We start from the raw sequence: 13,290 nt of genomic DNA, 5'->3' as shown, positions 1-13,290 counted from the left end.
GGGCCTTTGAGATGGCATGTGAAGGACGAGTGGCATCAGGACAGGCCCCCCAGCATGGAGAAGTGGGGGGCAGCCTTCTCTGCAGAAAGAATGGCCCAAGCAAGGCCAAACTGAGGCCTGAGCACAGAGCAGCAGCCCCCGCCCGGGGGGTGGGCCCTGCAGGCTCTCAGCAGCCGCCAGGCAAGGCACTGGGGCGGGGGTGCCCATCGCTCCACAGCGCTTCCTCAAGCCTGGGTCCAGCCTCATCTTCCACAGAAACCGTGAATAACCAGCGTACCCCACTGCCACAGCTCCTATGCCGTGGGCACTGCGCGCACTCGCTGACACGGGCATGCATCTGCCCTCTGCTTCCTCATGCGTTTGTGTCTGTTCTCAACAAGGAGGAGAGAACAGGAGCCACACCTTGAACGCTAGGGCGCCCTGCCTACAAAGCAGCTGCTCGGTGATGACTTACCCAACGCCCTTCCAACCAGAACGACCAAGCATGTCGCTCTGCTCTGCCTTCCTGGGAAGGAGGGAAATGCCAACGGCGGCCTGGACGCCAAGGAGCAAGCAAGAGGGTCTGATCCTGACACGGAGCTGGAATCTGCTTTGGGCCGAAGAGTCAGCGTCTGAGCCTGAACGTCCTCGGCTGCATACGTGGGAGGAGAAGAGTGTCCCCTTGTCAGTGTCCTCTGCACGGTTCAACCCGGCGGCAGTAGAAGGGCCCTGTGGGCCCATTAGGCTAAGTCTCTCCCACAATGCCATGCTACTCTCTTCCAGTTTCACCAAGAGGCGAAAAACCAAAAGAAAAATACTAGTGTGGATTTCCGATGTGGAACCATGAGTAACCAATTGTATGAGGCATGTTTTTTTGTTTGTATCTTTAAGCTTTTTTTTTAATCCTCACCCGAGAATATTTTTCCATAGATTTTTAGAGAGAAACCATTGATGCGAGAGAAACACATCGATTGGTTGCCTCCTGCACAAGCCCCAACCAGGGCCCGGTCCAGGGAGTAGCCTGAAACCAAGGAAGGTGTCCTTGACCGGAATTGAACCCAGAACCGTTCGGTCTGCAGTCTGATGCTCTATCCACTGACCCAAACCAGCTAGGACTGTATGGGGCATGTTTTTACGCCAACATTATAGGAAAATGATACCATCGTATCCGAAGAACTACCCCCCACTGCTGTCATTCTGCCCCTACTTTGTGGCAGGTTCTCCTCCAGCCTGTTCTCCCTGAGCCACTTGGGGGCCTCGGGGCCTCGGGAGGCTCACACTCCCTGCAACTGATCCAGCCAATCGCCAAAGATCCGTTTTCATTTATTATTTCAAAGCAAATAATCACGTTTCAAACGCCAACGCGATCTCTCAGATCACGTGTGGATCTCGGGTCAAGATCTCTTTGGGGCTGTGATCAAAGAGAAAGCACTGAGGGGCCACAGGTCCCCTGAGGCCGACAGGCCCGCCATGCTCACCAGGATGCCCCCTTGCCTGGCAGCTCCCCGCCCCTGAGAGGCGTGAGTGTTCCTGCCCTTGGCCGCTGTTAGCTGAACAGGCCGCATCACCGACTGGGCAAATACAGCCTATCAGGTCTGAAATCAGCGTTTAAACCCCCTGCACTCATCTCCACACTACACCGGAATAGCTCCTGGGAAGCCATTGCGTTCTATCAGGTAAATAACCCACAATTTAAAAGCTCCCGAACTTGTGTTTTACAAATAGAACAGGACAGCCTGGAAGAAACCGTTACAGCCTTTATGAGTGAATTAGTCGTGTGAAGCCACTGATTGCCCTTTGGGTGGGTTAGCGGGTTTGGGGAAGCCCAGGAATCACTGGTTGCCATTTGGTTGGTTTAGCAGGTTTGGGGAAGCCCAGGAAAGATGGGGACCTGATGCCGGGTATAAGGAGCAGCAGGAGGGCCTGGGGGAGGGGGGAGGTTTAACCTGTGATCAGAGCCCACAGCTGGGACTCAGCGACTCAGCAACTCAGCATGGCCTTAGGAGGGTGTGAGCTCTTTAGAAAAAGGAAGATAATGTGAATGACAGCACAACAGTGTGAATGTTCTTAATGCCACTTGAAAATAATTAAAATGGTCCATTTTATATGATATATACAGTGTGTCCCCCAAAAATGTATACACACTTTGAATAATTATTTATTCCAAAGGGTTAAATCTGAAAAGAAACATCTGTTGAGCTATCAGCTGTTAGTACATGGTTTGGGACACCCTGTGTATGTAAAACCATGACCAAAAGCTTAAAAAAACACAGTGTACATCTCTGCGCATCCTGATATTCCAGACGCCCCTCCCGGGTGGACCCCTCTCTCACGTCCAGACAGGGAAGCGGTGTCCTCGCGGATTTGAGGTGCTGGAGTTCTGGCCTGGAGAGTCCTTCCTCCTTCTCTGCTGGCGGGGAAGCCCACCCCCACCCCCCCGCAGGTGACCCTGAACTCCTGTGGTGGGGGCCCACCCTCCCGGGAGCCCCCCTCCCTGCCTGCTCCTCCCCTCACACCCCTGCCCTCCTCCCCTCTCACACCCCTGCCTCTCCTGCCTGTCCTTCAAGTTACAGCTTAACCAGCCTGGGCCCCGGCGCTCCCCTCGCACGCCCCCTGCCCCTGGTGAGCTCAGTCTAGTAAGGAGCTGCTGGACTCCCCGCCTCCACGGAGGACACGCTCCCCGTGTGCCTGTCCAGCTCCCTCTGCAGCCAGCACTGCGGGCTCTGCGTCCTTTGCTCGCCCGCTGAGCGGGGAGGTGGTGCCGCTCTGCCCGCCGTGAGGCCGTGGTCAGGCCTCGGAGCCGGTTCTGTGAAGCAGCCCCCTGAGTGGGCTCAGGCTGCCCTCCCGCAGCCTCGGTGCTTCCATCCCGGGCCCAGCGGCGGCGGCCTCCCCCGGCGGTAACTCTCCCGCAGCCCCGCTGGCTGAGCGTGTTCTCTGAAAGGTCACCGGGGCCGCGGGGCCCAGGAGGGCCAGGCCTCTCTCCTCGGAGGAGCGGCCCAGCTGCATCTCCGCTGGCGGGAGGCCCTGGGACTCCGCCCCGCAACCTTCCACCCTCATCGCCAGCAGCTGACAGGGCCCGAGGGGAGTGAGAGGCCGTGACTCTCCTGTTTCTGTGGTGGGTCTCCCGTGACTCTCTTAGGCTTCTGGCTGTTCCCCAGCCCCACTGCTGCCACTTTACTGGGTGTTTAACATGTGGGCGCCCTAACCTGCCCTTCTCCAGCTCCCACGGCGCCGGCACGCCTCCTGTTGTCTCTATCCGAGCTTCCTGGCGAAGGCCGTCTGCTGGACGTTTGAATGCCGAAGCCTGGCAGGCACCGCGCTCCTAAATGAGCTCCGGATCTCCCATGACGGCCCCATTTCTGCGGGGTTGGGCCCCTCGCCCTCCCCCATGAGCGGTCCCCAAAGAGGAGTCCGGAGTGACATATGCCGCGTGCAGTCCGCCTCCTCTATCTCTCCACCCTCCCCCCTGCCACACACAGGGAAGGTGCACGCAAGAGGGGCTAGAGGAGAGCTGCTGGGATCGTCTGGCTTTTATGTAACAGGGAGCGGGCGCTGGGGAGGTGGACCCAGGTTCGCAGACACCACTCTCGGCGGGCACCACGCCCCAGGCGGGCGGGCTCTGTCCGCGCAGCCCTGGGGCCAGGCCAGCTGTGAACGGAGCGCCTCTCCGCCTTCCGCTGCCCCGATGCGCAGGCGCCGCCCGGGGGCGTGGCGCGCGGCTGCCGTGGCCGCTGAAGACCCTCGGGGTCGGCTCTCTCACGCCTGCACGGGGGCAGTTCACACTTTTCTTTTCATAGACATTCTGGCCTCTCTGTCTGGCCATTGGGGTCTGAATTAGCAGGTGGGAGCTGCAGGCCTGGAGATAGAAACAACTTCAGTTTCCCTGGGAAAGTGGTCAGCCAGCCCACTGTTCACCCCTGTCCACTTACTGAGGAGCTTTAAAAGGCAATTGTTCAGCCCTGGGTTCTGTGACTTTGAAATGGACTCGGATGATCGTTTATCTCCCCGTTCCTGGTATCTTCTGACTGTCCTTCCATCATAATGTCTCTTGAATGACATTGCTCTTAAAATTTAGCTCTGGCAACGTGAAAGATGACTTCCGGGTTCCCAAACTTCCCGGTCTGTGATCAGTTATAATTAATCCTCTCACATGTCATCCCATCGGGATCCTGTGTAATAACCCAGGAGACACTGCCACATGGCGAGCAGGACACCACCTGCTCACTATTTAGTAGGGGTGCTGTTGCCAGGGTCAACAGGGTCATTCGCCTCCCTGGTGACCACCCACCACTGCCAGGATGTCTCCCCCGTGCCTGGCCCTGCAGTGTTTACATTGGATGGATAAGAAAGAACACTAAACCTAAGGTTGCCAGGTTTAGCAAATAAAAACACAGGAACAACAAATAAGTCTCCATATAACTATGTCCCTAATTTTACATCTTATTCACTGTTTATGTGAAATTGGATTTCACTGGGTACCCTGTATTTTCTGTGGCAACCCTACCCAACCCATATTTTGATTGAAAAACCATTAAGAAAAAATGGCCGGCCGAGTGTGGCTCGGTGTTTGAGTGACAACCCATCAACCAGGAGGTCACAGTTCGATTCCTGATCAGGGTACATGCCTGGGTTGTGGTCTCGATCCCCAGTAGGGGGCGGGCAGGAGGCAGTTCATGGATGGTTCTCTCTCAACATTAATGTTTCTGTCCTTCTCTTCCTTCCTCTCTCTGAAATCATTAAAAACATCTTTTTAGGAAACAAGTATTCTGTAGGAGTATCTGATTGCCGTTGGGAAGTCCATGAGGAAATGTCAGGCTCTTGGAGGCCATCTGTGTAGACACTGTGGGTGCAGCTCAAATTCTGTCTCCCTCCTCAGAGGGCTTCCTTGAAAACTAGGTTTCCCTTTTCAGAACAAGCGTCTCTTTCCAATAGAAAATCCTGCACGATGGTCCCTCTTGGCTTCCCTCCGAGTGTGTACCTGTGTGTGGAGTGTGTCATACTGGCTGTCAGTGTGGGGCCCATTTGGAAATCCAGGTGGGGAAGGTACCATTCACAGACTGGGAGCATCTGATGGAGGTACCATTCACAGGCTGGGGGCATCGGGGAAGGTGCCATTTGCAAGCGGGGGGCATCTGATGGAGGTACTATTCGCAGGTGGGGGCGTCTGGGGGAGGTCCATTTGCAGGTGGGGGCAGGGGGCATCTGACTGGACTGGCTCCCTGCCCTTCTCACCTGCATGCCCTCATGGGACGCCTCAGGCTCCCAGTTTCTGGGCAGCCTGGCCTGCTGCCCCAACCTGCTACCCCAACCCTGTGCCCTTCGGGGCCATTTCTAATTTCCATTTCACTGAGTTATTTGTGCCAAGTGCTGTCTGTTTTGATAAAGTGCAAGCTCTTTCTTGCTGCCACTGAAGAGAACGCCTGACCTCCTTGCCATGTGTGTGATGAGGCCGGTGGGGGTGGGAGGGAGGGCGGGGTCCTCCATTGACCTCTGAGAACAGCGGGCCGTGGAGCCGGAGCACGGCCTCTGGCAGGCGGCCACCAGCGTCCAGGCCCTTGTTAGCGGGACTGTGTGCGGGTGACACCTTCTTTCAAGCTGTTTCTTAAGCCTCTGGGCCCCTTGGTTAGCATCCCACAGTAACTATTCCTGCCTCACTTTCCCAGCAGTAATTAATGAGATAAGATACACAATGGCAGCGGAGTAAATATTATAATAGGAAAGCAATTACTAAAGTGGCAATTTTAATTCAAAACTGTTTTAATTACATGGGACTCCCACTTGTTTGCAATCTTCCTCCGCAGAGCCTCCTGTGAGAGTCCCCTGGTCCCCTGGAGGTGGCGGGGGACTTGGCCTCCACCTCTGATTGGAGTCACTCAGGGAGGGACTCAGAGGTCCAGGCCTCCATTACAGGCAGGAGCTGGGCGTCCTCCTCCTCCCTCTGACCCCTCCCTCCCCCCAGGCGAGGCTCTCAGGAGCCTGGCAGCCGGGGTGGACGCTCTGAGTAGACAGGGTGAGGTGGGAGAGCCCTGCAGCTCCAGCAGGGCCGGCGCCTGGGCATCTCCGGAGCCCACGCAGACGGTCTGTACTCGCTACAATGCCCTGCAGCCTGGAAGTTTGTGTGAAGACAAGTCCCGTGGGCGAGTGGACGTCCCTTGGCTCACAGGGTCCCGCCACCCAGAGGAGCTCCCAGCCGCCTGCTCCCCTGCCTGGCACCCGGCCCCACCGGGTGCTCCTCTCTCCACCCTGAGCAGGGACCGCTGCCATCCTGCACCCCAGAGGGCATGGGCGAACGGGGTCAGGGTGAGGCACCCCAAGTCGGCAGTGCTGGGGCCCATTCGGTGGGCAGCTCTCCCAGGTGAGCCTCTCGCTGCCCTGGTCCAGGTGCCCAGTGTGCCCAGTGAGGAGGTCACAGCACTGGGAGGTCGCCTTCCCGTGTGGATTGGGGCGGTGGCCCAGAAGGAGGGATGAGGCCTGGCTCCACGTCACTCTCCCAGCCGGGCACTGTGTGACCGTCCTCCGGTGCCGGCGGGGTCTCTACTCCCCACAGTGCCCGGTGCCGCGAGCTCCACAGGAAACAGCAGATAAAAACGCTGTGACGTCGAGAACCCGTGGGAGGAAGAGGAAACTGCGTTCCAGCGCTTGGAATGGCGCCTCCTCCGCTTCCCGAAAGCTGCTCCCGGGCTCCGGTGCCAGTGGGCGCCCGGTGAGGGGACCGGGCTCCAGGTGCTAAGATGCTCCTGGTGTCTTCTCTCACCCACGCCCCGAGGTCCCACACGCATCTGCTCCTTGGAACTGACTGAGGCACACTACGCCCACAGCTTCGATGTCTGGCCTGTGCCTCCCTCCGTCACCTCCTGCTTCTCCCTCCGTCCTCTCCTGCTCCTCCCTCCGTCCCCTCCTGCTCCTCCCTCCTTCCTCTCCTGCTCCTCCCTCCAGACCCTCCTGCTCCTCCCTCCTTCCTCTCCTGCTCCTCCCTCCAGACCCTCCTGCTCCTCCCTCCTCCCTCCTTCCTCTCCTGCTCCTCCCTCCTCCCTCCTCCTCTCCTGCTCCTCCCTCCGGTCCCCTCCTGCTCCTCCCTCCTTCCTCTCCTGCTCCTCCCTCCAGACCCTCCTGGGAACTCCCTCACGTTCTGTCCTCCCTGGGGAAGTGGGGCTACCCTTGAGGCAGAGGAATTTGATCAAAGAAATGAAGCAAAGCATCAGCGGGAGAGGCCTGTGGCAAGGACCTCTCCAGCGCCTTCTCCTGAGCCCTGTGGCTGGCTCTGTCCTGGGCTGGGGAGGAGGGGGACAAGGGGCTGCTTTCCGGGGAGAGCTTTTTGGGAGCCGCACTGCGCACACACTCTGGTGGCGGGGCTGGAGTCACAGAACAGATTCAGTGGCACCATGTGCCCAGGGTAGTAAAGCAATAAGACTCTGTTGACCACATTCTAGTTTATGTCGTTCCTCTCCCCCATCCCTTTTTTTTTTTTTTCTTGCCACCTCCTCACTGCCTTTCTCCCTCTTTGCTCAGCCTGCCCAGCAAACAGCCTTCCCACTCAGCAAGCTTGAGAAGGAACAAAGGCCGAGTCCAAGGCCCTCCCCTTGAATGAATGTGGTGGTTTCCCCCACAGGTTCAGCTCGTTCTCAGCTGGTGTGGGGTGTCGCTTTCCCTCACGAGCTCGGATGTCCCCAAGTGTTGTCCTGGGCACCCAGCTCTGCAGAGCGAGGTGGGGGAGACCCCATCCGGCCTGGGCTGCCCGCACCAGAGCCGGGCCGGGCAGTGCTCCCCACTCAGAGTAGTCGTCCTGTTTTAAATCACGGGCATTGGCTTGGAGAACTTCCTCTTGCCTGGCATACAGAATCGGTCAGTCCCAATCTACCATGAGCTCTTTTCCTCATCACCCTCCCCCCCCCCCCCACCCACTTCGAGTGGTGCAGACGCCATAAACCAAAGTAAGGATTGCGGTTCCACCGCCTGGTCGGAGGCTGTTCTGCCCTCGCCCTCAGCGCCCACCCACCCCCCACCCCTCACCCCCGAATCTCGGGCTCCGCTGCCGCTCCCTCCCAGGATCCTCCTGGAAGCCGGGCCCCCCGTGGTCCCGGTCTCTCCGCTCTTAGAACCAGGGCTGGTGCCCCAGAACTTAGACTTGCCAGGCTCTGCCTCCTTTGCACAGTTCTGGGCCGTCCGCCGCCCTGCTTCTTGCGCCACCACAGTGCCAGGCAGGGAGTGGGTGCGAGGCAGCAGGACAGGCGGCAGCCTGCTCCGTGCTTTAAGGCAGAAAAGCCCGCAGCGCCCTCAGCCGGAGGGACAGCGTTCTGGGAGCGACTGGCTGCGGACCAGTCATGCCTGTGGCTTAGCCTCGAAGTCACTTTGCCCACAGCCAGAGAAGAAACCTCCGGCCCATCCACGTTGGCATCAGCTCCACTGCAACACGGGACACCTTCCCTTTGGGGGGTGGGTGGGGAGCGCAGAGGGAATGCCACAAAGGCCTCGGCCTGCTGCAGAGTCCAAGGCAAGGGGTCTGCCGGCCCGCCCCCCACCAAGGCTGGCTGAACCCCACCCTCTGCCGCATGCGCATCTCTGCACCTCACCACCTCGCAGCCAAGTCGCTCCTCAGGTGCTTTGTGTCTCAGCTGGAGACTAGAGACGGTGAAGCCGCCTTCAGGAAAATCGTCTACTGTGGGCAGGTGTTAAAAAAAGAAAAAAACCTTCCTGCAAAGCACTTGGGCATTTGGCTGCACTGAGACCCACAAGGTGCACCGTCACCCAGGCTCCTGAGGCCTGGGGCCCGCACCGCGCTGTGCCCGCGCCTGGGGCATCCAGCCATGAAGCAGAGATCACAGCCAGCAAGTGCCGCCACCACAGCCAAGCATTCCCAGACTCCAAGGTCAAGTTCCCACTGCCCCACCAGGGCCTTGTCACCAGCACACACCAGGCTGCACTGCCAAGAGGCCCAACACCTTCTTCCACACCCCGCCCGCTGGCCTGCCCACGTCAGCTCCTCGGGAAAACGGGTGCTCAGGAGAAAACACACACAGGACAGCGTGTGAGTCAATGAACTACCATCCATGCCTCCGGCTCCGACATTCTCTGGGTTCTTCTTGGCCTGCCCACCGCTCACCATGCTGAATGAGGGCGAGGGGTAGAATTAGCATAGGATTCACACAGCTTCGCGTTAGAAATTCTGATATGGAGCATTTCTAGGAGAAAGTAACTAAAATTAGGTCACTCCACAGAGAGCACAGGAGAGGCTCTGGCCTCTCCCCTCCCATAACCAGGTTTTCCTTTGTCATTAACTATAGATTCAGCACTTGCCATATTCCAGTGCACCCCGCACTCCGCGGCAGATTCTCAGGGAGGTTGGGAGGTGTCCAGTCCCTAAGGGGTGAGCGTTGAATTCCCAGGCCAGTCTCAGTGGCCTATGAGCCTTGCTGTGGGACTGGTTAGCCCTGGAGAGGGGAGGTAATTGCAGCCAGGGAGGCACAAGGCGTGGTCTCCTCACAAGGGAGACCGAGAGCACTGTCCCTTCCTCTGGACATGGCCATCTGTGTGATGCATGTGGCAGCTCCTTGGGGCTGTGAGGAGAGGGAGCCTGAGCCGAGCCCTGTGGTGGTGAGTAAGGAGGGTGGGGACGGGTGAGGCCACAGAGCCTGGTGGTTAGCCAGTCCTGCAGAGGCCCTCCTGGGGGCTCCTGGTCAGGAGGTGTGCGGTCCTCGCTGCGTTTTTGCTTGTTTCAGTTGTCCTACCTGCTCTGCTGGAGCAGTCCAGCAGCCATGCTCTATTACAGGGCCTGTGAGGGAGCCGTGGGCACAGCCCTTCCCGCAAAAACCTGGAGAAGTTTTTACATGAGAGTTCCTATCCCAGGAACACACCAGCCTGGTTACAACAGCCAACAAGTCACAAGTCTGCCCCTCAGATGCCGTAATTTGGTTTCCACAGAATCCCCTGAGCTCCCCATCCTGAATCTTGTATTCCCTGGTGAGATGCAGATTGAACACCACAGGCGGCTGGCATCAGAGGCTTACTTCATTTGCTTTAAACACAGGAGAGCGATGGAATCGGTCTGCTCAGACAGACCTTGGGCTAGAAGGAGGGTTTCGGGAGCCAACATGATGGTGGCCGACTGCGGCCCATGCTGCCTCTCTCTGGGCCCCTCCCCTCCCCTGGGAGGGTCCTTGGACCCGCTCAGTGTCATCGCTGTCTGGGGCCCTGCACTGAAGCTGGGTTTATGGAAATGGAAGGACTTCTGTGAAGTATTGGAAAGCTCACGTGCTGTGTGGTCTTAGACGCCTATGGGTACTTATCCAGCCCCACACGGCCCTTGGCCGGCAAGGCACCCTGGCCTGTGAGCCCCGGGATTTGGCACTGAGGTTCCAGATCCTTCCTCTCACCGTCTGTGTTCAGACTTGGCCCGGGCCGGCTCATCAATCAGATGCCTCTTGCATACCCCCTATTGAGAATGTGCCCACAACCAACGTACATGCCCTTGACCGGAATCGAACCTGGGACCTTTCAGTCTGCAGGCCGACGCTCTATCCACTGAGCCAAACCGGTTTCCGCTAAACTGAGGGTACATTTAAAGAAACAGTCTCTGAAAGGAAAAGTGTTAAAATTGGGAGAGCACAGAGGAGCTGAGATCCCCTTAAATATTCTTTTATTGGCAAAGAGAAAGTATAACCTTTTTGAAAGGTTAAATGCTTTTTCTAAAAAGCCCATTAAACCAATGATGGATTTTTTCTTCTACTGATTTTTTTACTCAGTGATCACATGTGAGCAACTACTATGTCCCAGTACAGTGCTAAGCTGGGCAGCACACAGATGCATTCCATGATCTCATCAATGTTTTCACGTCTGCAGACTCCACTGCCCCGTGTTCCTGGTATGGCAGAGGGCCCAAGAGCATGCATAAACACTGTCCACACCGTGTCATCATGTCAACTATCCTAATGCTATTGTTTCAGGGAAATGTTAGATTTTTTAATTATTTCTTTAATATCTCCGGTACAAAAACACGAGGTCTCTCGGCACACTGAAACGTTAGCTGTCTGCAGCCCCGTCTGCCTTCGGGAAGGGCTTTCCCGTGCGTCTCCTCCCGTCTTCTTGATTTCCTGCCTCCAGAGGGCCCTTCGATGGGTCCTGGCCTGCGGTGTGACCTCACCCGCTCCTCGTCCTCACTGCCCCTCCCCGCGCCGCGGCCCCGGGCTCCGTGTGCTGAGATGGGAGCTATCAGCCCGGCCGGCTGTGCCCGGTGCCTCGGAGTGGCCTTCGCCAAGGTGGGTGCGGGCAGTTTCGTGGTCCCAGGATGGGGCACAGCTCTCGGGGCTCCCGCCCTCACCAGACTCTTCCTGGCGACATGCTCTCTGCTCGGACCATTGAACCACGAACTTACCCAATCCTGAGCCTCAGCCCGTGGACAAAGCATGGAGAGAAGCCTAAAATGCATGGCTCTCCCGCTGTTTTAAAAACAAACAGTGGGTATACCAGTGAGACTGTCCCTGTCGAGGAATTCCCAGTTTGAGGAAGGGAAGCGGGAAAGTGTGAGGCTTTCTGCCGACCTGACAGCCCAGAGGCGGGGTCTCCTTGGGCCTCGGCCTCCTCTGCAGGGCAGGTGGGCACGGCTCACGGGCATCTCCCGGAGATTGAAGAGCCTCTTTCCAAAGGCCAGCCGGCCGCGTTGGGTGCGAGCCCCCGAGGACTCCACGCGCAGCACCCCATCACATGCTCTCTGTGTTGGCTCCGGAGCAGGTAGAACGTCCTCATCAGGGACCCAGCCTTTGGCGGCACAAAACCAGCCGGCGCGCTCCTTGTCCGTCCTGGTTCCCAGGCTTCTGAAGTGGGGCGGGAGCTATCTCTTCCCTCCGCCACATGTGGCTGTGCTCTGGGGCTTTGGGGTTTGTTTGGCTGTGTTAGTGGGGGTGTTGGTTTGTGTTTTGGCGTTTCCCCACCCCAGTGTTTGCGGGGGTGGGGCCCTGACAAACGGTTCGTGTGGATCTCAGGGGTCGTGCTGGGTCAGAGACCGGTGGTCCCTTTTGTTTGTAATGACTTCATTGAGAGGAGCCATCCCAGCTTCACCAGCAGAAGAGATGGGTTTTCGCCCATAAGGAAGAAAGCCACTTTGCAGCCTTTGATCACTAACCTCCCTTCGAAAGAGCCAGGACTCTCGCTCAACGCCAGCCACAAACGAGAGGCCGCACGAGCAGTCCCTGCCGGCAGGCTGGGCGGAGCTGCAGATGCCGCCTGACGTTGAAGGATGTGTCCGGCCGTGGTGTGGCCATGACACTGGGGGAAATAAAACCTCCAGGCAAGGCTGTGTCCCAGCGCCCTCTCTCCCTGACCCGCAGCTCACAAATGGCTTTTATTTCCAGGTAAATCCTGCAAGACGGTGTTTGTCTTGTCAGGTTCCTGGAAGCCGGGTTCCAATGAGCAATGACACTTTCACCCCACTCCCCGCGCCCCCACACTGAGGATTTATGCCATTCCGTCCTGGGCAGAGCATTTGTCAGAGCCGTAAGGGGCCGGGAAAATGGTCCCTGGCCGACCTGCACCGAGGCCTCCCCCTGCCACGCCCGGCCGGCCTGGCCCATGGTCCATGGCTGCAGTGGGAGGGGCAGCCAGCCTTGTCCCGGGAGAACGTGGTCGCTGCCTCTCTGGGTTGAGCGTTTGACCTCGAAAGAACAGAGTCAGATGTGATTTAATTAGTACAGACTTTGAAAATGTTGAATATAATGGGAGTACCAAAAACTTTATTCTTGCCTCAAACACTGTTTGGGTGGCTGTGTGTTATTTGAATTTTTGTGGCTAATTCATTACCATTAGAAAATGTCCATTTTCCCGATTCTGTCTGAACATATAACTTGCGTATATAATTTCCTGGCGAATTTCAGCATGAAATGTGAACATGTAGTGTACTTTGAAATGTTATTGCTCTGAGGCAGCCGCTCTCCTGGGGTCTGGAATATATAAAACTATGTGAGTGATGGATCTCCGGTCCTTCGGTGAAGGGCTCAGAGGAAAATGGCTGTTTACTCAGCGAGCCTGCTCCTGGGGAGAGACGGTGTTCAGTCTGAGGCGGGAGGAGGCGGGGGCGGGCGGGGGGGGGCAGGGTTATGTAACCGCTGGGCCCCAGTCTGCGTCTCCGTACGGAACCTTCCAGCAGACCAGGGAAGGACAGAAAGGAACACTGTTCCCTTCCTCACAGCCCACGTCCTAAAATAAAGCAAACAGACATTTTCAATTTTCACAAAACATTCCAAGCATTTTGGATTTCCTTGCCTCTTTGTAGATGGTTGTGTTTGGGGTGCCCTGGAAAGGCGTTCCCAGAAACAGCGGCGG

At 57.5% G+C, this 13,290-nt stretch overlaps 1 protein-coding gene across 2 annotated transcripts in view; it reads left to right on the top strand.

Annotated features, from left to right (window-relative positions):
• AFF3 (AF4/FMR2 family member 3) overlaps window positions 1-13,290 on the top strand; it is a 459,937-nt gene that overhangs the window by 388,424 nt on the left and 58,223 nt on the right. The window lies entirely within an intron of this gene.

Source organism: Pipistrellus kuhlii, unplaced genomic scaffold (assembly GCF_014108245.1).
Source record: "Pipistrellus kuhlii isolate mPipKuh1 unplaced genomic scaffold, mPipKuh1.p scaffold_m20_p_27, whole genome shotgun sequence".
Lineage (NCBI taxonomy): Eukaryota > Metazoa > Chordata > Mammalia > Chiroptera > Vespertilionidae > Pipistrellus > Pipistrellus kuhlii.
Note: the sequence above shows the minus strand (reverse complement) of the source record. Positions and strands in the feature narration are given on the sequence as shown.